Source organism: Pleurodeles waltl, chromosome 2_1, assembly GCF_031143425.1.
Source record: "Pleurodeles waltl isolate 20211129_DDA chromosome 2_1, aPleWal1.hap1.20221129, whole genome shotgun sequence".
Taxonomy (NCBI): domain Eukaryota; kingdom Metazoa; phylum Chordata; class Amphibia; order Caudata; family Salamandridae; genus Pleurodeles; species Pleurodeles waltl.
In genome coordinates, this window is record NC_090438.1 from 332737441 (window position 1) to 332763863 (window position 26423).

Below are 26423 nucleotides of genomic sequence, written 5' to 3' on the forward strand. Positions count from 1 at the left end.
TACAGATACAACTGGCACTTATGGCTTGAAAGACCTCTTGAGATTCAACCAAATGGGAGGCGTTTCATCGGCAGCTGCCAATTTAACAACCAAACATGGGCTCCATTCACCCGAAAACGCTATTCTTTGGCATGGAGGAAATGGGTGGGTTGGTGCCTTTGAGGGGAAGTGGATCCCATGGGATCCCAACTGAAAGATGTTTTTAATTTTTTTTTCTGAATGCAGTGAATCTAGATTGTGTTACACGTCGGTAAATAATTTTAGGGCGGCTATTTCAGCTGGACATGACTGGATAGATGTTAAGCCAGTGGGCGCCCATCCATTGGCGTGTAAATTGTTAAAGGTTTTGGGAAGTGAATGTGGTATTGGTTTTTTTAATACCTGGCCGGACAATTATTTGTTATCTTTGAAACAATTGTCAGCAGAATTGACAATGTTATTGTGTTTAATATCATGTCGAAGAGTCTCTGATGTGAGAGCATTGGATCTTGCAGGTAGGTTGTTTTCACCTATGGATGTTTCATTTATCATTTCTAAAAGGACAAAATGCATGTCTTCCTCTGTTGATTATCCTGCTTTTCCACACAATGATAACTTGTGTGTTGTCAAATATTTAAAGGTCTATGAAGAGCGTACCACTAGTCATAGGAGTGATCCATGTGGACCTCTCCTCATTGTGACTTAAAAACCCTTTTGTCCTGTTTCAGCAGTGGCCTGGGCCCTTGGGTTTATTGGATCATGTCTGAAGTTGGTACTGATGTTTGTAGTTTATGGGGCACACTCCACTAGGGGAGCTATGGCCTCCAAAGACTTTACATTGGGTTCTAGGTTGAAAGATATTCTTTGTGCGGCAGATTGGTTGAGTGATTCAAAGTTCTAAATGCTTTATTATAAACCAATTGTGCATGTTTTTTTACTGATTGTTGAACAGCTTTGAACCAGCATAATTGGAGCCTCCAGTCCGGACCTAGAATACAAAATTGTCTAGCTTTGCAACAAGAATTTTAGATTCTATTTAGAACATAGAGGCGAGGATCATCTCACCCGCTGAGACAGTTGGAAATTTTGATGATGACATATTTCTCTTTGTCATGTTGTATATTACCCTCTCTTGTTATGTTTATAAGGGCTGAGATAGGATTCATTATTTTTCTCTTTTCAGGAATGGATTCTAAGCAGATGTGAAGCCTTTTCAGTCTTTTGTCGAGCGAGTTGGAAACCAGAGTTTCGATTGGATTGATTGGTTTGCATTCGGTTAGGGAGTCCCGGTAGGATTCTTTTTTTCTATTCTAAGACTGGTACTATGGACTGCCTTTGCAAAGAAAGAAGGGGTCAAGATGGTGACTGTCTATTTTGTAGGCTTTACTGGACCACCATTGGTGGGTTATGATAGAGGCGTGGTTCAAAACCCCATGGTTTATAGTGTGTTTACTGTTTTTTCATTGTCTGCTGTTTATTGAGTAATAAAGATTGAGAAACATAATCAGAGCCTCCCTGTCCTTAATAGAATATATTTTTTTTTGTTGTAGAGCTAGAAAATATTGTATCCTATGGGGATACTTGATATTACACAACACTGGTTCCGACTTAATAATAGCTGCTAGATTCTGGATCAGACTGTACCCCCTTTTTTTCTGCACTGTGCAGAAATGGTCAAAACGCACTGCAGAACAATGAAACATATTTGACGCATCTTTTCCTTTGAAACAATTTGAAGTTTATTAAAGCTTTTAAGGAAACCATATGATCCACAAATGCCATTTGATAAAAATGTAAGAAAACCGGGTTTGAAATATTACTGTTGCATTAGTAATAAGGAACGGTAAAACAGGTCTCATAATATTCGTATTTCACTTTTGCTAAGAAGAAGAGAGAGTTATTTGAACTTCTGCAAAAGCCTTTAAAAACATGAACTGAGGAAACTCGTGTTTGCCTTAGTTCTGATTGCACAAGCTGGGAACAGGGTGAAACACATCATTTGTCTACCAGTGGGAAGTTTATGCAGTCTGGATCCTGAATGTTTCTGAAAGAACAATTGACACTGTAATTGTCCCAGTCGCACTTTGCATCAGTAATGCTAGATTCGATAAAACTCATAAAAAGAAAGGGGCGAGTCACAATCAAGCATATTTTACAAAATTATATGTAGTATGGCTGTATTACTTGACGCAACGCTTTAAAAACAGTGCATGAAAGGTTGATTTTTTTATTGAAAGACCCGCAGTTAAAATTCTTTCAACTAGAGCTGTTGTTCTTGTTTAATAAACTGAAAGTAAACATAGGCTATATGGCATGGGAGGATATTGTCCAAACGTTCTGTAGGAGGTGCACGAATAGTGAGTGCTCAATAATAGGTTTTGTACACATTCCACCGCCTACATATCATTTTACTTCTTCCCACAAACAGTCAAAAATAAGTTATCTTGTCAGTGGAAATAAGCAGGCTCTGACTTTCACTCATCTTATGCTTTTATTGGTTCAAGCTGTGCTTTTCAGACAATACATTTTAGACTAGTTTAATAACAAAAAACATTAAAGTTTATAGCCAGTGCACCATCATATTTTAAGTCCTGGCTAAGTACAGCTTTAGCTGTATATACGCCTCATGTTTTCCGAATAAATTAAACTAACAAGCATTGGCAATGCCAATAGGTCTAAGTTTAAAACAATATTGTATGGTAATTAGTACCATTACAAGTTAATAGCATGGGAAAGAATATGTATTTGGCAGATGCAAAATACTGTGCAATAATATCGGTATATGTTATATAGTCAGGAGACAGTTGGACAGTCAAATCACTCCTAAATGACTGCTTTCCTTCCATCTGTAATTCTGCCAGAGAATAATACCATAAATTATCTAGTTACCTGGACACTTTAATAGCTTTACAAGGTCTTGTGTGTCACCCTGAAAGTTCAAGCTCAAGTAGTTCCATAAATAAGCAAAATGATCAGAGCAGTGTGCAGGGCAAGCATGTTTTTATGGCAGAAACAACTGTCTGCCCAACTGTTGCACCTGGCCCTTTTTGCAGGGTCATCCCCAAACCTTTAGCCTCCTTCCTCCTATTTTTTCTGACTAGTTTTTGTTGGCTTTAGGACCGCTAGCTGGTGCTAAAGTACATATGCTCTCTGTCTAAATTGTATTGGTGATTAGTTTATCCATGATTGGCGTATTTGATTTACTAGTAAGTCCCTAGTAAAGTGCACTAGAGGTGCCCAGGGCCTGTAAATCAAATGCTACTAGTGGGCCTGCAGCACGGATTGTGCCACCCACATGAGTAGTCCTGTGAGATATGGCTCAGACCTTCACTGCAGTGTCTGTGTGTGCTTTTCTAAACTGCCAATTCGACCTCACAAGTGTACCCACTTGCCAGGCCCAAACCTTCTCTTTTTATGCATGTGAGGCACCCCTAAGATAGGCCCTAGGTAGCCCCATGGGCAGGGTGCAATGTTTGTTAAAGGTGAAGCATTTACTGATGTGTTTTACATGTCCTAGCAGTGAAATATTGCCAAATTAGTTTTTCACTGTTGCAAGGCCATTCTCTCTCATAGGTTAACATGGGGGCTGCCTTAACGTAACTTTTAAATGCAGTTACACATGAAGTTGTGCGGGGAAAATTGCGATGCACCATCTGCAACACAGGCTTTAAAAATGCCACTCCACGCGACATATGGCTAAAATCAATGTACCACCTACACCGCAGCTGGGAAATCGATGAATCACCTTCATCATTGCAGGAGAAATGAAGCAACATCCACTTGCAGCTGCAGAAAATGATACAAACTCCTTGCAGTGAAGTTTTCCCATCACTGTGTGGCTGGATTTCACACGCATCATTACTGGGCATCAAAGTCATTGTGAACCTGTGCAGATCCAAGGTGCCTCATCCAGAAATCAACGCATCACTCTCCAGTATGTGGGAAAAGCCACGCATCTCCTACCCGACCGGAGAAGAAATGACTCACAGTCTCACTTGCGAGTAAGGAATCAACGCATCGCTGACTTTTCTGGTGCACGCTTACCCGTGCTGCTTTATTTTTTACACAAACCAGGTGCTTAGTGTAAAAACAAAGTTTCCAATGTTGTATATGGAGTAAGACTCTTTATTATAAAAATGCATACATTGACTTATGTATGCTGAATTGTTGTCATTTTGGTCTTGTTGTTTTTCTTCTTTTTAATTGGCTACCTGTACTTTTAATGAAAAATAAAAAGTAACAATTGCACCAACTTGCTGAGGACAGACCCATTGGCTTTGCCAGTGCTAGTTTATATTGTGGGCGTGAACGATTTTTGTGTTGTTATCTTCACAATAGCATCTTAAGTTGGCCCTGTTTTTGCATTAGGAAATATTAAATAAAATACATTGGCCCTCATTACAACCCTGGCGGTCAGTGTTAAAGCGATGGTAACATCGCCAACAGGCCAGCGGTTAAAAAAATGGAATCACGACCATAGCGTAAACCGCCAACATAGACAGTCACTTTAACACTCCGACCGCCACGGTGGTAGAAACAAACCCCATGGCAGTAACCGCCAACAGACAGGCGGAACACAATGTACCGCCCACTGTATTACAACAGGCCTATCCGCCACCTTTTCCCGGGCGGTACAACACCATCAAAAGCACGGCTGAAACAGGACTTGGAACGAAAACCACTCACCTCTCAACACCTAACGAGAAACCAGGACGCCATGGAGCCCGAGTTACAGGTCCTGCCCATGTTGGTTTACCTCCTCTTCTACCAAGAACAGCAAAGACGGCGGCGACGACCACAGTGAGTACTGCACCTAGCACACAGGGGAGGGGGGAGGAAAGAGAGAGTAACACACACACACGCAACACGCAGCACCCCCACCCCCACCCTCACCCACAACAACATACACACAAATACATGCATGACATTTACACCCCGTCACCTCCTGGAAGAACGCAAGGACAAAATGAAATGATTGTAACAACTGTAATCATCAAAAAATCAAATAGGCCAAGATAACTTAAAATCATCAGTATATACAAATGTGTACAGCAACTACACAAGTTCGGATAGTGTTGCAATCACTGTCCGTGGACCAGTGGTCCCAAAATGCATGGGCGAAGCCCACACATGATTCCTGCCTTGAAACGGAGAGAACACTGCTGGGGCATCAGATCAAAAATAAGCAGGCACCTCAGGGAGAGTGGGAGGGAGGCACCTCAGCCGGATGAACGGACGATGCCACTGCTCAACGAGGGGGCTCCATGCCCACTGATTGGTCCTGGGGAGTGCAAAGCCACAGTCTCTCAAGTCTCTCAAGTTGGTGGTTTGCCCACTGATTGGTCCTGGGGAGTGCAAAGCCACAGTCTCTCAAGTTGGTGACATGTTCCAAAGGTTCTGGAGGGGGATTGGTGCCCAGAGTGCTTCATCCTGCCAAGGATTGGGGTAGTGGATGCTTTTCTCCACTGGTTCTGGAGGGGGCTTGGTGCTCAGAGTGCTTTATCCTGCCATGGATTGGGGAAGTGGATGCCTTTCTCCACTGGTTCTGGAGAGGGCTTGGTGCCCAGAGTGCTTCATCCTGCCAAGGACTGGGGTAGTGGATGCCTCTCTACACTGGTTCTAGTGGGCCTTGATGCCCCGAGTGCTTCACCCTGCCAAGGATTGGGGTAGTGGATGCTTTTCTCCACTGGTACTGGAGGGGGCTTAGTGCCCAGAGTGCTTCATCCTGCCAAGGATTGGGGTAGTGGATGCTTTTCTCCACTGAATGTTTGCCATGTCGGCTGTGGTGGCACTTCGAGTGGCGGTGGTTGTGGCGATGTCTGTCGTGGAGATGCTGCCGGTGGTGAATGTGTCAGCACCTGTGGAGGGAGACAGCAGGACGTCTCCTGCAGCCTCAGACAGCTGCCCGCTGGGGACTGTTGCTGAGGCAGTACAGGTTACAGTGTCCACCGCCCTACAGGTTGCTGTTCTGGTTGCCAGAAGGGGTGACTCTAGCCCCTCAGCCGGAGGCTCCGTGCCCTGTGCTGACTTCCCCTTAGTCTTGTGTCCCTTCCCCACCTTGGATGTTGCTGCTGGTCCCTTGGCACTGTCTCCTTTTGGCTTGGAGGAGGCCTTGCTGGGTGGTTGGTGCAGCTTTTCCCTATGGCATGTGGGCACCTTCTTCACCTTGGCAGGTGGCAGAATGGGCTGATCCTTGGCCTCGCTAGGTGGCACACTGGCAGCCCTGATGGATGCCACCCATGATGTGACAGGACTTGCGGAGACCACAGTACTGGAGGATTTGGTGGCTGAGGTGCTGGGCTGGGACCTGGACATCCTGGCCCTAGGGGAAGGACGGGGGGAGGTGTAGGGAAGAGGTCAATGTTAGCCAGGAAACGTTTTTTAGACACACAGGGACGGGAAGATGGAGGGGGTTTGGGAGTGGAGGAAGAGGTAGTGGTTGTAGGAGGTGTACGTCTGCTGAATTTGGGTGATGGTGCATGGCCCAGAGGCTGTGGTGAGGTGGATGGCTGTTGGGTGGGTGTGTGCCTGTGCTTGTGTACTTTGAGAGGAGGGCTCATAGACACACTGGGAGAGGACACAGGGGATGTGTGCATGGTAGTGGTGGTGGTGAGTGCACGTGAGTGGTGTGTGGTGATGGGCGTGCTGCTGTTGGAGGTAGTGGCTGAGGATGTAGTGCATGCAGGTGTGAGTGGAGATGAGACAGGGAGGGAGGAGGAGGACGTGGAAGAGGGGAACACTGTGGAGGCAGTGGATGTTGGTGTGTCTGCATGGGGATGGTGCTTGTGTGAGTGCGTGTGGGATGTGTGGTGCTTATGTTTGCCATGTCCACTCTTGTGTGTTGATGAGCATGCATGCTGGTCTGATGGTGTGCTTGGGATAGGCTGAGGTACAGGGGATTGGGTCTGGATAGTGGAGGTTGGAGGGGCGAGGCTGGCCACAGGGACAATGGCTGCCATCAGTACTGAGGCCAGAGCCTGAAATGCTCTCTGTTGGGCTGCCATGCCAGTATGAAAGCCCTCCAGGTATGCATTTGTTTGCTGCAAATGCCTCTCGACACCCTGGATGGCATTCAAAATGGTTGATTGCCCAACAGTCAGGGATCTCAGGAGGTCAATAGCCTCCTCACTGAGGGCAGCAAGGCTGACTGGGGCATGGCCTGAGGTGCCTGGGGCGAAGGAGATGCCCACCCTCCTGGGTGATCGGGATCGGGAAACACGATGTGGGGCTGCTGGTAGGGAGGTGGCGGCTGTACCTGTTGTTACTGTTAGCACAGAGGTGCCCACCACTACAAGGGAGCTCCCATCAGAGGAGGAGTCGCTGTCGCTGGTGTCTGCTCCTGTCCCCGTCGTGGAGCTCCCCTTGCCATCTGTCCCACTGGTGCCTTCAGAGTCTGTAAATTCACCCTCCAGGGCCATGTGGGTTGCAGCTACCTCCTGCTCCAGTGCCAATGCTCCTCCGTCAGATGATGCTAATGCACACAAGGACAGGGTGACAAAAAAAGGGGGGGGAGACAGAAGAGACACATGATCAATTCCTGCTACACCACTACCGTTGGCGGACACAACACACAGGGAGCAACCCTATGCACTAGCCCATGCACTAACAGTGCAGGGAAAAAGCACATGCCCATGGGGGACTCTACCTAGACCCATTTGATGCACAGCTGGAACCCACAGGAGCCTGACTAGGTGTGGAGGGCAACTACCACCTTTGGGGTTAGAGTGGCACTGAGCCTGCAAAACAATGGATGTACCTTGGCTCGTCTGCCCTGGCCTAGGGGAACCCACAGCCCACTTCTCCCACCCAGACACCTCGTAAAGCATGCAGAGTCAGCTGAACGAGACTGTACTCACCCCCTTGTGGCTGCTGTGATGCCCTCAAGCGCCCATCCAACGCAGGATTTGCCACCGCCATGGATCCAGTACCTCAGGGGGTCATGGTGGGACGGGTACCCCTTCCATTTTGGGAGGCCATCCTCAGCTGGGCATCCGACGTCTTCTTGCTCCAGCGGCACAGGTCCTCCCATCTTTTCCGGCAGTGGGTGCTCCGTCTATGGTAGACCCCCAGAGTCTGCACTTCCTTGGCGATGGCACGCCAAATACCCTTCTTCTGGTGGGCGCTGACCTAGAGGAATAGTGAAGTAAAAATGTATGTTACTCCCCAGTCCGGTTCTTCTCACTCATTGCCCAAAAAACTCCCACCCTGGCCCAGAAAAACATACACTCACCATCCTCACATGCTGGCCTGTAGCCCCCCTGTCTCTTCCATCCACGACACTCCATACAATCATGTGCCATCCATCATGCACACAGTTTACTCACTTGTTTGTCTGGAGGACCGTAGAGTAGCGAGTAATGGGGGAGGACCCCATCCACCAGTTTGTCCAACTCCTCCGCAGCGAAGGCAGGGGCCCTTTCCTCAGACACTGTAGCCATTGTCACTTCCAGACGCAGGTCACAGCACCAGTGTAGGTCCTCTCCTGTTGAATGTCAGGTATCAAGTGAGTGAACAGATAGAAAATGGCGGTCACGTCCGCGGCAGTGCGTACCATCACCACCAGCGTACATCGTCATTGGCTCCTGGAACCCATAAGGCCCAATGATAACCAATGTTGCATTGCGCAGCGGTCTTCGACCGCCTACTGCGACGCTGCATTTCCCCTTGTCCCTCCTTACAGGTCATGCAGCCACCATTTCAGGTGGCCACAGGGCAGGCCAACTAACTGCATCACAGCACTTTTGGCCAGGAATATGGACAGACAAAGGCACACAACGATTAGATCACGATTGTGCTAAACAGCCTTGTGAAACCTATGTGGTGTATGACCCTCTGCTCACCCTTCTCCTCCATAGGGCATGTCCGCTGGGGCAGGTGATGAGATGGCGGCATCCTCTGGTGTACAGACCCCTGGTGGACCTGTCGACAATGGAAGACAGAAATATCATTATCACCTACAGACTTGATCGTGCCACAATCCACGAACTGTGTGCCCAGTTGGAGCCAGACCGGATGTCAGCTATCCACCATCTCACAGGAATCCCCCCTCTAGTGCAGGTCCTGTCAGTGCTCCATTTCCTGGTCAGTGGTTCCTTTCAAACAACAGTGGCCATGGCATCAGGGATGTCACAGCCAATGTTCTCTAACGTGTTGTCCAGAGTGTTATCTACTCTGCTGAAACACATGCACAGCTACATTGTGTTCCCTCAGGTGGAGAATTTGCCCACAGTGAAAGGTGACTTCTATGCCCTGGGACATATCCCCAAAATTATTGGTGCAATTGATGGTACACATGTGGCATTTGCCCCCCCCGCAGGAATGAACAGGTGTACAGAAACTGCAAAAGCTACCATTCTATGAATGTGCAGATGATGTGTTTGGCAGACCACTACATCTCCCATTGGAATGCCAAGTGTCCTGGCTCTGTGCATGACGCTTACATTTTGAGGAATAGCAGCATCCCTTGTGTGATGGGGCAACTCCAGAGGCACTGTGTGTAGCTAATAGGTGATCTTAAGGTGTCCACACAGTTTAAATAGGTGTCTGGGTATGGGAGAGTCCCTAAGGGTTGGAGGATGTCTAACAGTTGCCCCTCAATATTTGCAGGTGACTCTGGTTACCACAACCTGTCATGGCTACTGACCCCAGCGAGGAATCCCAGGACAAGGACAGAGGAACGCTACTATGAGGCACATGGGTGAACTAGGATGATAATAGAGCGCACCTTCGGCCTCCTGAAGGCCAGATTCCGAGGCTTCCATCTGACAGGTGGTGCCCTATACTACTCACTGAAGAAGGTGTGCCAGATCATCGTGGCATGCTGTATGTTGCACAACTTGGCTTTGCGATGACAGGTGCCTTTTCTGCAGGAGGATGGTCCTGAAGGGTGTGTTGTGGCAGCTGTGGAGCCTGTGGACAGTGAAGAAGAGGAGGCAGAAGAAGAGGACATAGACAACAGAAATGCTACGGGTGACCAGGGTGGTGTTGATGGACTTCAAGTCCTCCCTGATCCCCAGGTAGTGTTCCTCCTGCAGCCGCTGGGTCTCCTGACCTGAAACTTGGCCAGTACCGTGCCCATGGTCTCCTGGGAATGATGCTATGCTCCATGATGTTGGAGAGTGCCTTGTCAAGAGTGGGTTCCCTGGGCCTGTCCTCCCCCTGTCGCACAGCAGTCCTCCCAGCTTCCCTGTCATCCTGTGCCTCTGTCCCCTGAACCGTGTGCCCCCTGCCACTGACCCCAGGTCCCTGATTGTCTTGGGTTGGTGGGTTTGCCTGGGGTCCCTGTAGTGGTGGACACACTGCTGATTGACGTGTCCTGGGGACAGAGGGATGGGCCTGCTGGGTGGGTGCTGTGGTGGTGTCTCCTGAGGGGGAGGCTCTGTGGTGGTTTGTGACTGTGGCAGGGCAACCGACTGTCCAGAGGGCAATGATGGGCCGGGCTGGTCATCAAGATCCAGGCGTGCAGAGCTGCTGTCATCACTGTGGGCCTCTTCTGTGGGGGGACTGGATATGTCTGGCAACTTCTGTCCGGTGATGTTGGGTATGGGTCCTGTTGTGGTGTAAATGCATAATTATTGTATCTGTGTGTTCCATCTTGTGCATTGGGTGAGTTACCCTCTACTCCTGTGCTTGCATTGTTGTGTTTGCCATTGTGTGATTAGTGTTTTGGGGTCTGTGTGGGTATCTGTACTGGACATGCTTTGGTAATGGGTGTCCATGCTTTGGTGTTGCATGCAGGGCTTGGTATTGGGATGGCTAGGTTGTGATAGTTGGGCATATGTGAGGTGTTGGAGTGATAGGGGTGAGGGGGAGGGTGGGGGCATGTGATGCCATGCAGGTGGGGTGGGGGGATATGGTAATTAAGATATGACTTACCAGAGTCCAGTCCTCCTGCGACTCCTGCAAGGCCCTCAGGATGCATTATTGCCAAGACTTGCTCCTCCCATGTTGTTGGTTGTGGGGGAGGAGATGGGGGTCCACCGACAGTCCTCTTTACAGCAATCTGGTGTCTGGATAACATGGAACACACCTTCCCCCGTAGGTCATTCCACCTCTTCCTGATGTCCGTGTTCTTGGATGCTGTCCCACAGCTTTGACCCTGTTGACGATTCTCCGCCATAGCTCTATCTTCCTAGCAGTGGAGGTGTGCTGCACCTGTGATCCAAAAAGCTGTGGCTCTACCCAGAGGATTTCCTCCACAATGATCCTGAGCTCCTCCTCAGAAAACCTGGGGTGTCTTTGAGGTGCTATGATGTGGTGTGGGTGATTTGTGAGGTGATATTTGTTGTGCTGTGTGAAATGTTGTGTTGGTGTGTGTTGTTTGAGGTGCGTGGATGTTGTATGAGTGATGGTGTGGTGTGCTTGTGGATGCTGATGTAGTCTCTCTGCTTCTTCACAAAAATGTCGTTGTATGGGGTTGTGGGTAATGTGGGTGTGTGTTTTATAGTGGTGTGATTGTGGTGTGTATGTGTATCAGGTGTGTGTATTTCGATTTGTCCAATGTGGTTGTGCTTTGTAAATGTGTGTGTATTTTGAGCGCGGCGGTGTGTACCGCCAATGGAATACCGCGGTTGAAAGTCCGCCGCGTTAATTTGCGGGTTGTGATAGTGTGGGTGTATTCTTGTTGGCGTGACGGTGTGGGTTTTGGTATCGCCAGTTTATCACTGACCTTTGGTGAGGATATTTGTGTGGGTGTCTGTATTGTGGCGGATTACGAGATGTGGGTCGTAATACCTGTAGCAGATTTCCACTGCGGCCACGGTATGTTGGAGGCCTTCATCATGGCGATAAGCGGTATTTACCACCAGGGTTGTAATGAGCGCCATTATGTTTTATTTTGTAAAAAAGTGGTACTCTCAAAATTAATAAGGTCTTCCCAAAACTATGTGTTGTAGGGAATACATAAATTTATAGAAGGGTAACAGTGAATTACGGGGATATTTTCACAAAATGATTCAGAGTGACTCCAAAAAGACAAGACTGAAGCTCGAGTTATCTATCAAGTTACTCAGAACCCTGAGATGAAAAACATCACCTTAATCCACTTTTTACACAGCTAGCAATTTATGTTATGTATGTCCTACCAAAATCATCTGCCACTACCTTCAACTACTGCACAGAGGCAGAGGAAAATGGGAGAACTACACAAAATATGCCCAGTCCTCCCTGAAGCAAATGTGAAAAATGCATATCTTGCCTGCTTTCCTTAACCAAAACCCACTACTTTCCCTATCTCCTTTTCCGCTCATCCGCAAATTCTGCTTTCAGTCAAAGCAGACAAGCAGAACTGTGCTGACCTGCTCTCAGAGAGCCCTGTCACTTGGCCTGGAAGGCCTTTATGGCATCACAACAGTAGTTCACTAGTTTTGTCATCAACTATTGTGATGTCATAGCATGGAGTTATGACTTTCAAAAAGTGATAAACAATTGAGGCTTTCTGTAATATTCTTTTAATAAAATGCTTACACAAATTCAGATTACTAAATAGTGTACGTGCTTGCCTAGATTATTAGTCAATGTTTCTGGAAGAAGAGGAACTGACTAACAAGAAAGATGCTGTGACTTACTCTTGGAGTACTTCTGGCTGTCTACTGAATTTCAGGAGTAAGTCAGAAGAATTCCTGACTTACTCCTAGAATTTAAGATTCAGGACCTGATTTAGATCTTGATGGTCTTACTGCTAAACCGCTGCCACAGCAGTCCCAAGTACTCCATCAAGCTGATGTTGGGTCGCCTGCCCTATTTAGATCTTTGGTGGGTCAGCCACCGCCTACGTTAATGGGGTTTACTCCACCTCGCCAGCTGCATCACGCAGCGGATGCAGCGGACTCCATTGCTGATGATTAGCACTCCATTGCCGTCCTGACAGCTGAATCCCGCCAAGCCCATGTAGATAACACAGTTTTGCTGTCTGTGTATCAGCGGCAGTCCCATGAAGGAGGGAGTCCATCCTGGAACCAGTTCAGTATAGTATCATGGCTGTGGCTATTGGTAGGATGCCAGCAGCCCACACCTGTTGTATAGTGGACCATTTTGAACACCAGCAAAGCACACTCCATTTCAGACCATGATCCATTGCCATTACACTGCAGAACACCAATTGTATGCAGGAATTGCTAAACAGGAGCCAGATTTTTTTTTTTTTTCTCCCCCTCTGTGTTTTTTGTTACAATCACTTTTTTTATTTTATTATTCTTCATCTTTCTGGGCACTAGTTCATTTCACAAGTGTTCACTATGGCAGGGAGGATAAATCCACATTTCACAGAGGAAGAGTTGTCTGTCATGGTGGAAGAAATCGTTAGAGTAGAGCCCCAATTGTTTGGAGCACAAGTATAAAATGCAACCATATCTCAGAAAAGCCAAATGTGGATCATAATAGTGGACAAAGTGAATGCTATAGCTGACAATCTGTGTACACAGGAAACAATTAGGAAGAGGTGGAACAACCTGCAGGGGAGAGTCCATTTCTTGGCCTTCAAGCATCATTAGGAGGTCCAGAGGACTGGTAGTGGTTCTCCGAATCACCTTACAACTCTTTCTCAGGAAGGAGAAGGTCTTGCTGATCCTACATCCTGAAGGACCGACTGGAATCCCTGGTGAAGTAGTGACTGGTAAGTTGCACTTAGCAATGTCTCAACAATCACAAATGGAGTTACGCCCTTAAGGTAGCTGTTTAGAATGTTTCAACACCCTTAGCAAAACAGTTATATCTAAACTTGACTCCACAAAATCCCAGATACTAGATTCATGGTTAAATCTCTCTTTTTAACGATGTACAATATGTTTAGCCAGGTTCTGTGTTGTTCCCAATGTATCATCCCTTGCATTTGCCTAGTCCGTTTCTTTCTCTCAGTTCTCAATGTATGTTGTTTTTCTCCAAAATACAGGCCCAAAACGGAATCGATTTGCACATAAAGGTATAGTGCTTGTGAATGGTATTTTCACCTATTCACATCAGACCCATATGTATGTAAATGTTGGAACTGTGTGTTCATGTCCACTATAGTTATTGAAATAGATATGTGCTCGGGGTCTATGCAAAACAGGTTTCCTGGGCCAGATCTCTCTCCGAAAACTGTTGTGATGCATTGGCACAATTGGCAACATCTTTAGCTTCCACTATAAGTCCCTAGTAAATGGAACGTAGGTACCCAGGGCACAAGGTACTAAGGGTAGGCCCCTGAGGGCAGTAGCACAGATTGTGCCACCCTCAAGAACCATGCATCCAAGTTCACCCAGCACTGCCATTGCAGGCTGAGTGTCCTGGTGCAATCCTAAAATGCAAAACTGGCCTGGCACACAGCATGTGTGACCTGTCTACTACACACTGCATGCAATATAGTTAAGTCACTCTGGCAGGCCTTCCAGCCCTAGGGCAGGGTGCACTATACTGCATGTGTGGGCATTGATGAATGAGCAATATGCCCCTACTTTGTCCTTGCCAAACGTGGGACATAGTAAGTGACAGAGTAGCCATATTAAATGCATGTGCTGGACACTGGCCAGTATGAGTTTCCAGGCTAAATGATGGCCACTCTGAACCCTGGGTTGTTTGGTATCAAACAAGTCATAACAATAAATCCAAATTGGTACCTGTATTGGATTTATTGCAAAATTTACCCCAGGGGCCACCTTAGAGGTGTACCCTGCAAAAGCTAACTAACCATGGCTTGGTTTCTGGCTGGTCACAACTAGCCTATGACCATAAGACAAGATTCTTGAACCCTAGGGTGAGAGCCTTTGCTCTCTTGGTCAAGAAAACAAAGCACTTCCTGCGCAGAGGTGTTACACCTTCTCCCACAGGAATGTGCACAGCCCTGCCTGCGAACTTCAAAGGGCTTGCCTCACTTGAAACTCAACCTTCTGCCCTGCAGCTAGCAGCAGATGCCCGCCTCATTGCAAACCCCCACTTTTGGCGGGATCAATGGTGGGAAAATGCACAAAGGAGAGAATGAATGGCCAGCCCAGCCTGCCCCACCCCTAAGGTTTTACATGCAAGGTGACCCATCCATGTAATTTTCCTCCATCTTACATGGTAGGAAAATAGGGAATCAGGGATGGGGAAGTGACCTTTGCCCACAGGAAGTGGTCACACAGTGGGTGCAGTCACCCTAAGATAGATGACCCATTACCCACTACTAGGAAGCCACATAAATATATTGCATATAGTGGGCACCCTTAGACCTGCAGATCAGATTCCATGCACACAAAAAGGCCCGCAATAAAAAAGACTCAAGGCTCGAGAACAGAAGTCCTGCTGCATAAAGAAAAAAGTGCGAAACCTTACCTGCTGCACCCAGGATTCGACAATCAGCACTGAGGGGTTGACTGACCATCAGATGAACTCTACAAAACCCCAGACAACCTCCAAGCTTCTGAAAATTGGCAAGGTCCTCCATCCAGAGTGAAGGTGTATCCCCCCTGCAAGCAAGACGCAGATACCAGTGAAGTCCAGTTCAATGACCGGCTGCTGACAAATTAACTATACACTGCAGCTAGAATAAATTGTACCTGATGGACCTGGATGAAAAACCCTGCCATTCTGCAAAGTTTGCTGGCACTGCAGCCTACAATGTCTGAGCCGTGCAATAGCCAGTGGTACAGCACCCCCAACATTGGACACCAAGGAGAAGAGTCCACTCCGGACTCTTGAAGGACCATGACAAGAAGCAAGCTCCAGTCAAGGGACCTTTAGGATGCATGAAAACTACCCTCCAGATTTGCCCTGCAGACCTGCAATCTACCCTCAAAGTGACCTGCCTCCTGGTTCCATGGCACCTTTATGCACAGCTCTTGACTAACCTATCTTCTCTCTACCCAGCCTGCTGGCCCCTGCACTTGAGAACTAGCTGTGCTCTAAGGGTCACCCAGCCCTTGCAACTTCTACAGTCCAAGGGGAGTGACCGGTGGCACCTTGAAGACTGCCTGTGCAGTGCTTTTCCAAGTGGTCCCCCGCCATGGTCCTGCACTAGCTCTAAAGAAATTTAGCAGCTGATCCTGCCAGAGCCGGGAGATGCCCAACCTTCCTCGGTTGGTCCACAGAACATCTGCATGACCTGTAACTAAAAACAAAAGAAGACATTGGTAAATGAATTGCCTGATTTTATATGCATTTTTAAAGTTTAAATTTTAAAGTTTAAAGCACTAGCTCTAAAGAAATTCAGTAGCTGCTCCCGCCAGAGCCGGGAGATGCCCAAACTTCCTCGGTTGGTCCTCAGAACATCTGCATGGCCTGTAAACAAAAACAAAAGGAGACATTGGTAAATCAATTGCCTGATTTTATATGCATAAGTTTTCTCCCATTGATACGTATGGTACAAAATTACACACAGAAAGAAGACATTTTCTAAATTTTGAAAAATCATAACTTAAAAAGTACTTACCTGATTTTGATGATCTTGCTCTTCTATAAAAATCTGAAGTTTTTTTGTAAATTGGTCTTGAGGTATTCTTTTGAGTGAGTGCCCTCATTTATTGATACTGTGAGTACAATAAATTCTTAGCACTTCTTCAATATTGGCCTAACTGCTTGGCCTAGCTACCAACAAAATTAGAGCATTAGGTGGTATAGGTTTTACCTCTGTAAACCAGCGTGTGGTTGCCCAGACTATCTGTACAGTGTACATCATTTTGGCTGACTATATGGAGAGCCAGCCTCCTACATTTGATGCATCAGCAGTGGGATACAAAACTTTGCATTTTCTGATACCAGTTAGTCAATTTGTGAGCATACGAATAACTCTCCAAACTGTCGTTAGTTTAATTAAATTTTTTTCAATTGCCTAAAAATCTTAAACTAACTACTAGGGACCTGGTTAGGTCCCTACAACAATAGTAAGGGCTTAAAAGTACTTTCTTTAGCTGGCCATATCCAAAGGGGGTTGAATTTCGAAAAAGATTCCAACTTTAGTTGCATAAAACATGTCAGACTCAGAGAACCAGAGCTATGAGCTCGACCTGGCCCCTTGGATGGCATATACCTATGTACAGTCAAGGAAACTCTGCAAACTGTACAAAATCCCCACTGGAAAACATGCCAAATTAGACCAGCTTAGGTTTCTGGTGGCACGGTATGAAGAAGCCACAGAGGAAGTAGATGGTGAAGCGTCTGGTAAAGAAGATGATACTGTGGACAATAAAGAATAAGGTAGCTCCTCTACCCCTAGCACTAGTGCATCCACAGAAAAGGATTTGGCTTGAGCCAGGCTGACCAAAAGACTGGCTCTGGAGGCTCAGCTTTTGGAACTTGAAACAAAGAGAAAAGAGTTGGGCCTAGAACCCATTTTTGGTGGCAGCATACACATTTTGAGAGAGATACCTTTCAATCTCAAACTCCCAAAAGGAGCTGTCCCAGCCTTCTCATAAGGGGATGATATAGTCAAATGGCTTTCCACCTTTGAAAGATCATTTATGATGTAGGAAATTGAAAACAAACATTGGGGCACACTGTTGTGGGAGTTAGTCTCAGGAAAGTGAATGGATTAGCTACTGACACTGAATGAGGCAGATTCTAAATCCTATAACCTTATGAGGAGTACCCTGATTGAGGGCTTTGGGTTTACAAATAAAGAGGACTGCATAAAGTTAAGGGAGGCTCGAAAACCCCAGAGCCAAACTTGGGTAGACATTGTGAACTATTCAATAAAAATGTTGGGTGGGTGGTTAGCTGGTAACAAGGTAAAAGATTATGATGGGTTGTATAACCTGTTAATGAAAAAGCATCTGCGAAGTAATAGTTTCAATAGAAATGAGTAGCTACATCAACACCTAGGTTCACTTTCTCCTCTTGAGTTGGGGAAGAAGCCAGACCATTGGGTCAAGACAAAGGTGACTAAAACTTCCAGTGGTTGGGGAGACCAAAAGAAAGAGGCCAAAAAGCCCCTCCAAAGGAAAGATGGGAGCCAGAATAAAAATAAAGGGTCCTCCCCATACTCCCAAAAACCTGCACAGGAGGGTGAGCCCAGAGACTCCTCAAAGCCTAAGGGTGGGTACAAAGGTAGGAACTTTGATCTCAACAAGGCTTGGTGCCTTGATTGCAAGAACAGGGGACACCAACGTGGAGACCCTAGCTGTGAAAACAAGAAAAATGCCTCTAGCCAACCTGCAGTTAATGCAGTTGCTAATCTCCAGATGAGATCATAGTTGTGGCCCGACTATGTCAGTGAACCCATTGAGGCAACTCTAGTGGCAGAGGGAGGGGTAGAGTTATCCTGTGCTGCCTGGCCTAATAATATGCAAAAACACAGGCAGCACCCTTTGATAAATGGGGAAATAGTTGAAGCCCTGAGGGACACAGGAGCTAGTGTCACCATGGAGACTTAGCACTTGGTCCATTCAAATCTGTTCCTGGTTGTCACAGTTGCCGACAATGAGTCAAAGTTCCAGTCCATGTCTATGGTAACATTTGACTGAGGGGGGAGTAGTTGGACAGAAAGAAGTAGTTGTGTCCCCATCCATCACAGTAGATTGTCTGCTTAGAAATGACCGGGAGCATTTCCCTTTGGCTGAAGTAGAACCAAAGACCCATGCAGCCATGCTTGGGATCCCACAATGGGCCTGTGGTAAGACTAGGGCATGGAGCAAACTTCAGAGAGAAATAGAAGTGTTGGATTGGGAAAGAGTGGACCAACCACCCAGGAGAAAAAGCAACAATACTAGGCAGCCAGCTTCTATACAGATCTCAAGTCAGAACCCCTGTTCTCAGGATGATGACTTGTTATTCCCAGGGGGAACTGAGCCTGTGCATCTTGGGCCTTACCAACCAGAGTTCTTAGGCCCAGTGGGATCCTCCAGGTAGAATCTGTGACAGGGACAAGTAACCTGTCCCACTCTGGAAGACCTGAGACAGGAAGCTGCACAGGAAGAAAATGGTAGTGTCAGTGGTACCCACAGGGTTTCTTGGAAGGATGGACTTACATTTACTAAGGCCAGAGACCTCAAGCGTGGTGCAACCAAGGGTAGTAGTACCTCAGCAGTACAGAGAGTTTCTTCTCTCTCTAGCCCATGACATTCCCCTAGCTGGGCATTTCAGCCGAAATAAAACTTGGAGCTGGCTAATGAATCATTTCTATTGGCCTTGAATGTCCCAGAAGGTGAAGGACTTTTGTCAGTCCTGTGTCACCTGCCTAGGCAGTAGCAAAGCAGGTGGCCACCTAAAGGCCCCTTTAATCACACTACCCGTGGTTAGGGTGACCTTTGAAAGGGTAGGGGCTGATATTGTTGCCCCCCGTACTCCTAGACAGAATCAGAAAATATATATATCCTAGTGGTAGTGGATCATGCGACTAGATATCCTGAAGCCATACTACTTAGGGACATCACTGTTCCTCTGGTAGCAAAAGCCCTCCTAGTCATTTTTACCAGAGTTGGGTTCCCTATGGAGGTAGTATCAGACAAAGGTTTTACATTCATGCCTGCATACCTCAAAGACATGTGGAAGGAATGTGGTGTAACTATCCCATACCATCTGTAGGAAAGTACCATCTTGCCTGGCATGTTACCCCCATATTTCACTGTATATATGTTGTTTTAGTGTATGTGTCACTGGGACCCTGCCACCCAGGGCCCCAGTGCTCATACGTGTGCCCTGTATGTGTTCCCTGTGTGATGTCTAACTGTCTCACTGAGGCTCTGCTAACCAGAACCTCAGTGGTTATGCTCTCTCTGCTTTCTAAATTGTCACTAACAGGCTAGTGACCAATTTCACCAATTCACATTGGCATACTGGAACACCCTTATAATTCCCTAGTATATGGTACTGAGGTACCCAGGGTACTGGGGTTCCAGGAGATCCCTATGGGCTGCAGCATTTCTTTTGCCACCCATAGGAAGATCTGACAATTCTTACACAGGCCTGCCAGTGCAGCCTGAGTGAAATAACGTCCACGTTATTTCACAGCCATTTACCACTGCACTTAAGTAACTTATAAGTCACCTATATGTCTAACCCTCACCTGGTGAAGGTTGGGTGCAAAGTTACTTAGTGTGTGGGCACCCTGGCACTAGCCAAGATGCCCCCACATCGTTCAGGGCAAATTGCCCAGACTTTGTGAGTGCGGAGACACCATTAAACGTGTGCACTGTACATGGGTCTCTACCTATGTACAGCTTCACAATGGTAACTCCGAACATGGCCATGTAACATGTCTAGGATCATGGAATTGTCATCCCAATGCCATTCTGGCATTGGGGAGACAATTCCATGATCCCCCGAGTCTCTAGCACAGACCCGGGTACTGCCAAACTACCTTTCCCGGGGTTTCACTGCAGCTGCTGCTGCTGCCAACCCCTCAGACAGGTTTCTGTCCTCCTGGGGTCCAGCCAGGCCTGGCCCAGGAAGGCAGAACAAAGGACTTCCTCAGAGAGAGGGTGTTACACCCTCTCCCTTTGGAAATAGGTGTCAGGGCTGGGGAGGAGTAGCCTCCCCCAGCCTCTTGAAATGCTTTGATGGGCACAGATGGTGCCCATCTCTACATAAGCCAGTCTACACCGGTTCAGGGATCCCGCAGCCCTGCTCTGGCGCAAAACTGGACAAAGGAAAGGGGAGTGGCCACTGCCCTGACCTGCACCTCCCAGAGGAGGTGCCCAGAGCTCCTCCAGTGTGCTCCAGACCTCTGCCATCTTGGAAACAGAGGTGCTGCTGGCACACTGGACTGCTCTGAGTGGCCAGTGCCAGCAGGTGACGTCAGAGACTCCTCCTGATAGGCTCTTACCTGTGTTGCTAGCCTATCCTCCTTCTTAAGTAGCCAAACCTCCTTTTCTGGCTATTTAGGGTCTCTGCTTTGGGGAATTCTTTAGATAACGAGTGCTCATCAGAGTTCCTCTGCATCTCTCTCTTCACCTTCTGCCAAAGGATCGACCTCTGACTGCTAAGGACGCCTGCAAAACCGCAACAAAGTAGCAAAGACGACTACTGCAACTTGTATCGCTGATCCTGCAGCCTTCTCGACTGTTTCCTGGTGGTGCATGCTCTGAGGGTAGCCTGCCTCCTCTCTGCACCAGGAGCTCTGAAGAAATCTCCCATGTGTCAACGGGATCTTCCCCCTGCAACCGCAGGCAACAAAAGACTGCATCACCGGTCCTCTGGGTCCCCTCTCAGCATGACTAGCGTGGTCCCTGGAACTCAGCAACTCTGTCCAAGTGACTCCCACAGTCCAGTGACTCTTCAGTCCAAGTTTGGTGGAGGTAAGTCCTTGCCTCCCCACACTAGACTGCATTGCTGGGTACCGCGTGATTTGCAGCTGCTCCGGCTCCTGTGCACTCTTCCAGGATTTCCTTCATGCACAGCCAAGCCTGGGTCCCCGACACTCTAACCAGCAGTGCACAACCTTCTGAGTTGTCCTCCAGCGTCGTGGGACTCCCTTTTGTGTCTTCGGGTGAGCTCCGGTTCACACCAAGACAGGCCACAGACACCTCAACTCGGACGTGGGGTGGATAATGGAACAGGGAGGAGAATGGGTTCTAATGTCTCCCTCCTCCAGACACATACTTCCTGGGTCCGGTGATATCAGTGGATCAAGAGAGTCCATATGTAGATGGGCCAGTGTTGATCAAAACAGTACCATTCTTAATGGACACAGGAGCAATAAGGTCAATGCTGAAAGCATCTGATATACCAGTCGCACCACTATCAGGAACACAGATGACAGCTGTAGGAATGACAGGACAACCTGCGAAATAATATTTAACACAACCACTGAAATCTGAAGTAGGCCCCATCATTGTAAAGCATCAATTCATCTTTGTAGACATTGCCCAGTCAATTTGCTGGGAAGGGACCTCCTATGCAAGTTACAGTGTACTAGTAGTTGCTCACCTGAAGGGATGTTTCTAGAAATTAAGGAGAACAGGACAATGCTACAGGCATTTATGAGATGTGATCACCAAGAAAAGGTGCAAGTGCAGGGCCTCCTACAAGAGTTACCGGCATCGGGGGGTAATTACAACATTGGCTGTAAAAGGCGCTTACCGCCATGCAGAAGACCGCCAAAACACCGCCGCGGCCCCCGGAATTCCACCACAGCTATTATGACCCACATCTCGGAATCCGCCGAAATTCAGACACCCACACAAGACCGCCACACCAAAGGTCAGTGATAAACTGGTGAAAACAAAACCTCCACCGTCACACCAACAGAAACACGCCCATGCTATCACGACCCACAAATCCACGTGGCGGTCTTTCAACAGCGGTATTCCATTGGCAGTACACACCGCCGTGCTCAAAATACACACACATCTCAAAAACACCACCACATTGGACAATTCCAAATACACACACCTGATACACATACACACACCACTCCCACACACCCATTGCAACATAAAACACACACCCACATCACCCAGAAACCCCTACGACCCAAAATTAGAGACGAAGGCGACAGAGAGAGCACAGCAATAGACAACCCCACCACACAGAGGCACACCACACCATCACCCACACAACATTACACACACAATACACCACACACCACTACACATCAACACTTACATCACCCCACACATCACCCACACCATCTCATGTCACGCCAAAGACACCCCAGGTTTTCCAAGGAGGAGCTCAGGGTCATGGTGGAGGAAATCCTACGGGTAGAGCCACAGCTACTTGGCTCACAGGTGCAGCACATATCCATAGCCAGGAAGATGGAGCTATGGCAAAGAATCGTGGACAGGGTAAACGCTGTGGGACAGCATCCAAGAAATCGGGAGGACATCAGGAAGAGGTGGAACGACCTACGGGGGAAGGTGCGTTCAGTGGTCTCCAGGCACAACATCGCGGTACAGCGGACTGGCGGTGGACCCCCACCTCCTCCCCCACAACTAACAACATGGGAGGTGCAAGTCTTGACCATTATGTATCCTGAGGGCCTCGAAGGAGTCGGTGGAGGAATGGACACTGGTAAGTTAAATCTCAACTATTATACCCCCCACCCTACCTGCATGCCATCACACACCCCCACCCTCACCTCCTCCCCTATCACTCCAACTCCTCACTAATGTACTCATAACACAAACCACACATCCCAACACCAAGCCCTGCATGACACAACTAAGCATGGGCACCCATCACTAAAACATGCTCACTGCACAAACCCATAACAACCCCCTAACCATCATGACACAAGCTCCCACACAGGAATGCTTGCACTGGGGTACACGCTCACCCACCCATTGCACACCATGACTCACACCCATGCAATAATCATGCTCTTATATCCCTGCAGGACCACTACGGAACGTCACCACACCGGAGGGTCCAGACAACTCCACTCCACCCACAGAAGAGGCCCACAGTGATGACAGCTCTGCCCTACTGGATCCTGATGACCAGCCCGGACCATCGGGGGCCTCGGGACAGTCAGTTCCCCTCACAAAGGCACAGCCCAACACTGACCTTCCACCCTCTGGTAACACCAGCACAGCACCCACCCAGCAGGCCCATACCTCCGTACCCAAGACACATCAATCAGTTGTGTGTCCACCACTACAGGGAACCCAGGATAACCCACCACCCCAACAACAACAGGGACCTGGGGGCAGTGGTAGTGGGCACACGGTCTAGGGGACGGAGGCACAGGAACACAGGGGAACTGGGAGGGCTGCTGTGCGACAGGGGGCGGACAGGCCAAGGGAACCCACTCTCCACGAGGCCCTCTCCTCCATCATGGGAGCATACCACCACTCCCAGGAGACGATGGCAACAGTCCTGGCCAAGTTTCAGGAGACCCAGCGCCTGCAGGACGAACTGTATATGGGGTTCAGGGAGGAGCTCAGAACCATCAGCTCCGCCTTGGGCACCATCGTAGGGGTTCTGAAGGACATACAAAAGACCATGAGGGACACCGTGGCACTCCAAGGGGCCCCGAACACTAGCATGGACAATGAACTGCCTACCACCTCCGCCGGTGCTAGTGGACAGGACGCCCTGCCACAGGACCACCACACCAGCACCCCACCCCCTGCAGACCGACAACCAGCCCGCAAGTGGTCCCTGAGATCCAGGAACAGGACAGAGCAAGATGGCAAGACCCCCGCCAGGAAATGAGACCACCCTGATTGTCCTCCCCCTGTCTCACTTTGTTACCCTGTCCCGATTGGCACTGCCCCAGCTCCACTTCCTATGCCCATATGGGCAATGCACCTGTGAGACTAATAGATTGGACTCCTTCACCGTCCCCCATCACCATATCACTACCCCCCTCCATTTTTGAGCACTGCAATAAACACCCTTGAACCACAAAACAATCTGGAGTCAGTCTGTGATTTGGTAAATATGTATAATCAATGACAGTGTCAACATGCTTTCCATTTTTATAGCCAACATACCTATGTCACACATCACAAGTCCTTGAAGGATGCAAGCAGGTGATACACGTTGCTAACCACACCTGTGAAACCGTAATGGAAAGGTACAACTCAGTGACCAAATACTGCTATGAAATGACAGACAGGATAGAGGTAGAACTGTGAAAGTGAATGTAATGGTAAAAAGATAACTGTTCTCACTTGTGTGTCACTGGAAATATTGCCGTATGACTGACTCCCTGTTGTCTATGTCTTCTTCCTCAGCGTCCTCCTCATCACTGTCCACAGGCTCCACAGGCTCCACAGCTGCCACAACACCGCCATCTGGACCATGCTCCTGCAGAAAAGGCACCTGGCATTGCAAAGCAAGATTGTGAAGCATCGAGCAGGCGATGATGATCTGGCATACCTTCCTTGGTGAGTAGAATAGGGTACCACCTGTCACATGGAGGCACCTGAACCTAGCATTCAGGAGGCCAAAGGTGCGTTCGATCACCCTCCTAGTCCGCCCATGGGCCTCATTGTAGCGTTCCACTGCCCTGGTCCTGGGATTCCTCACTGGGGTCAATAGCCAGAACAGGTTGGGGTAACCAGAGTCCCCCAATAGCCACACACGGTGCCTCTGGAGTTGACCCATCATATAAGGGATGCTGCTATTGCGCAGGATGTAGGCATCATGCACTGAGCCAGGGAACATAGCATTTACCTGCGAGATGTACTGGTCTGCCAAACATACAATCTGTACATTCATCGAATGATAACTCTTCCGGTTCCTGTACACCTGTTCACTCCTGTGGGGGGGGACCAGAGCTACATGGGTTCCATCAATAGCACCTATGATGTTGGGGATATGTCCAAGGGCATAGAAGTCACCTTTCACTGTTGGCAAATCCTGCACCTGAGGGAAAACGATGTAGCTCCTTACGTGTTTCAGCAGGGCAGACAACACTCTGGACAACACGTTGGAAAACATAGGCTGGGAAATCCCTGATGCCATGGCCACTGTTGTCTGAAACGATCCACTTGCAAGGAAATGGAGCACTGACAGCACCTGCACTTGAGGGGGGATTCCTGTGGGATGGCGGATTGGTGACATCAGGTCTGGCTCCAATTGGGTACACAGTTCCTGGATTGTGGCACGGTCAAACCTGTAGGTGATGAGTAAATGTCGCTCCTCCATTGTCAACAGGTCCACCAGCGGTCGGTACACCGGAGGATTCCGCCATCTTCTCAAATGTCCAAGCTGACGGTGCCTAGGAACGACAACAGCGACCACAGAGTCAACAAAATCCCAGGCATGTACCCACAGATACACAGAACACGACACCAAAGACAAAAATCTTCCTGTATGTGTGTCGACTGTAGGCCTAGGTATGTGTGACGCAGTTGCAAATTAAGCCATGTGGGCCCCTCAAATGGCGGCTGCCTGACCTCTAAACTGGGACAGTGGGATGTGAGGTAACTGCGCTGGCGTTGTACACCGTCGCGGTTGGCGGACGAAGACCGCGGCGCAGAGCTGCATTGGTTAACATTGGACCCTATGGGTCCCAGGAGCCACTGATGAAGTGCACCGGCGGTGATGATACGCACCGCCATGGACGTGACCGCCGTGGACGTGACCGCCATTTTCTATCTGTTCAATCACTTGATACCTGATCTTCGACAGGAAAGGACCTACACTGCAAGTGCTGCTGTGACCTCGGTCTGGAAGAGACAATGGCTGCTGCGTCTGGGGAAAGGTCCCCTGCCTTCACTGCTCAGGAGTTGGAGAAGCTCGTGGACGGGGTCCTCCCCCAGTACACGCTACTCTACAGTCCTCCAGACCAACAGGTAAGTACACAGGGAGCACGTTGTATGGGCTATGCCTGGGTGGAGAGTGCTGGTTGTAAGAGGGAAGGGGGCAGAGTGCAGTGAACATGAAGGACTGTGAATGCATGTGCCACATGGCAAGGGCAGGGATGGGGACCACTCACTTCGACGGTGCTCTTGCTAATGACTTCTCTTCTTCCCCTGTCCATGTCATGTAGGTCAGCGCCCACCAGAAGAAGGACATTTGGCGTGCCATCGCCAAGGATGTACGGACCCTGGGGGTCCACCAGAGACGGGGCACCCACTGCCGAAAAAGATGGGAGGACA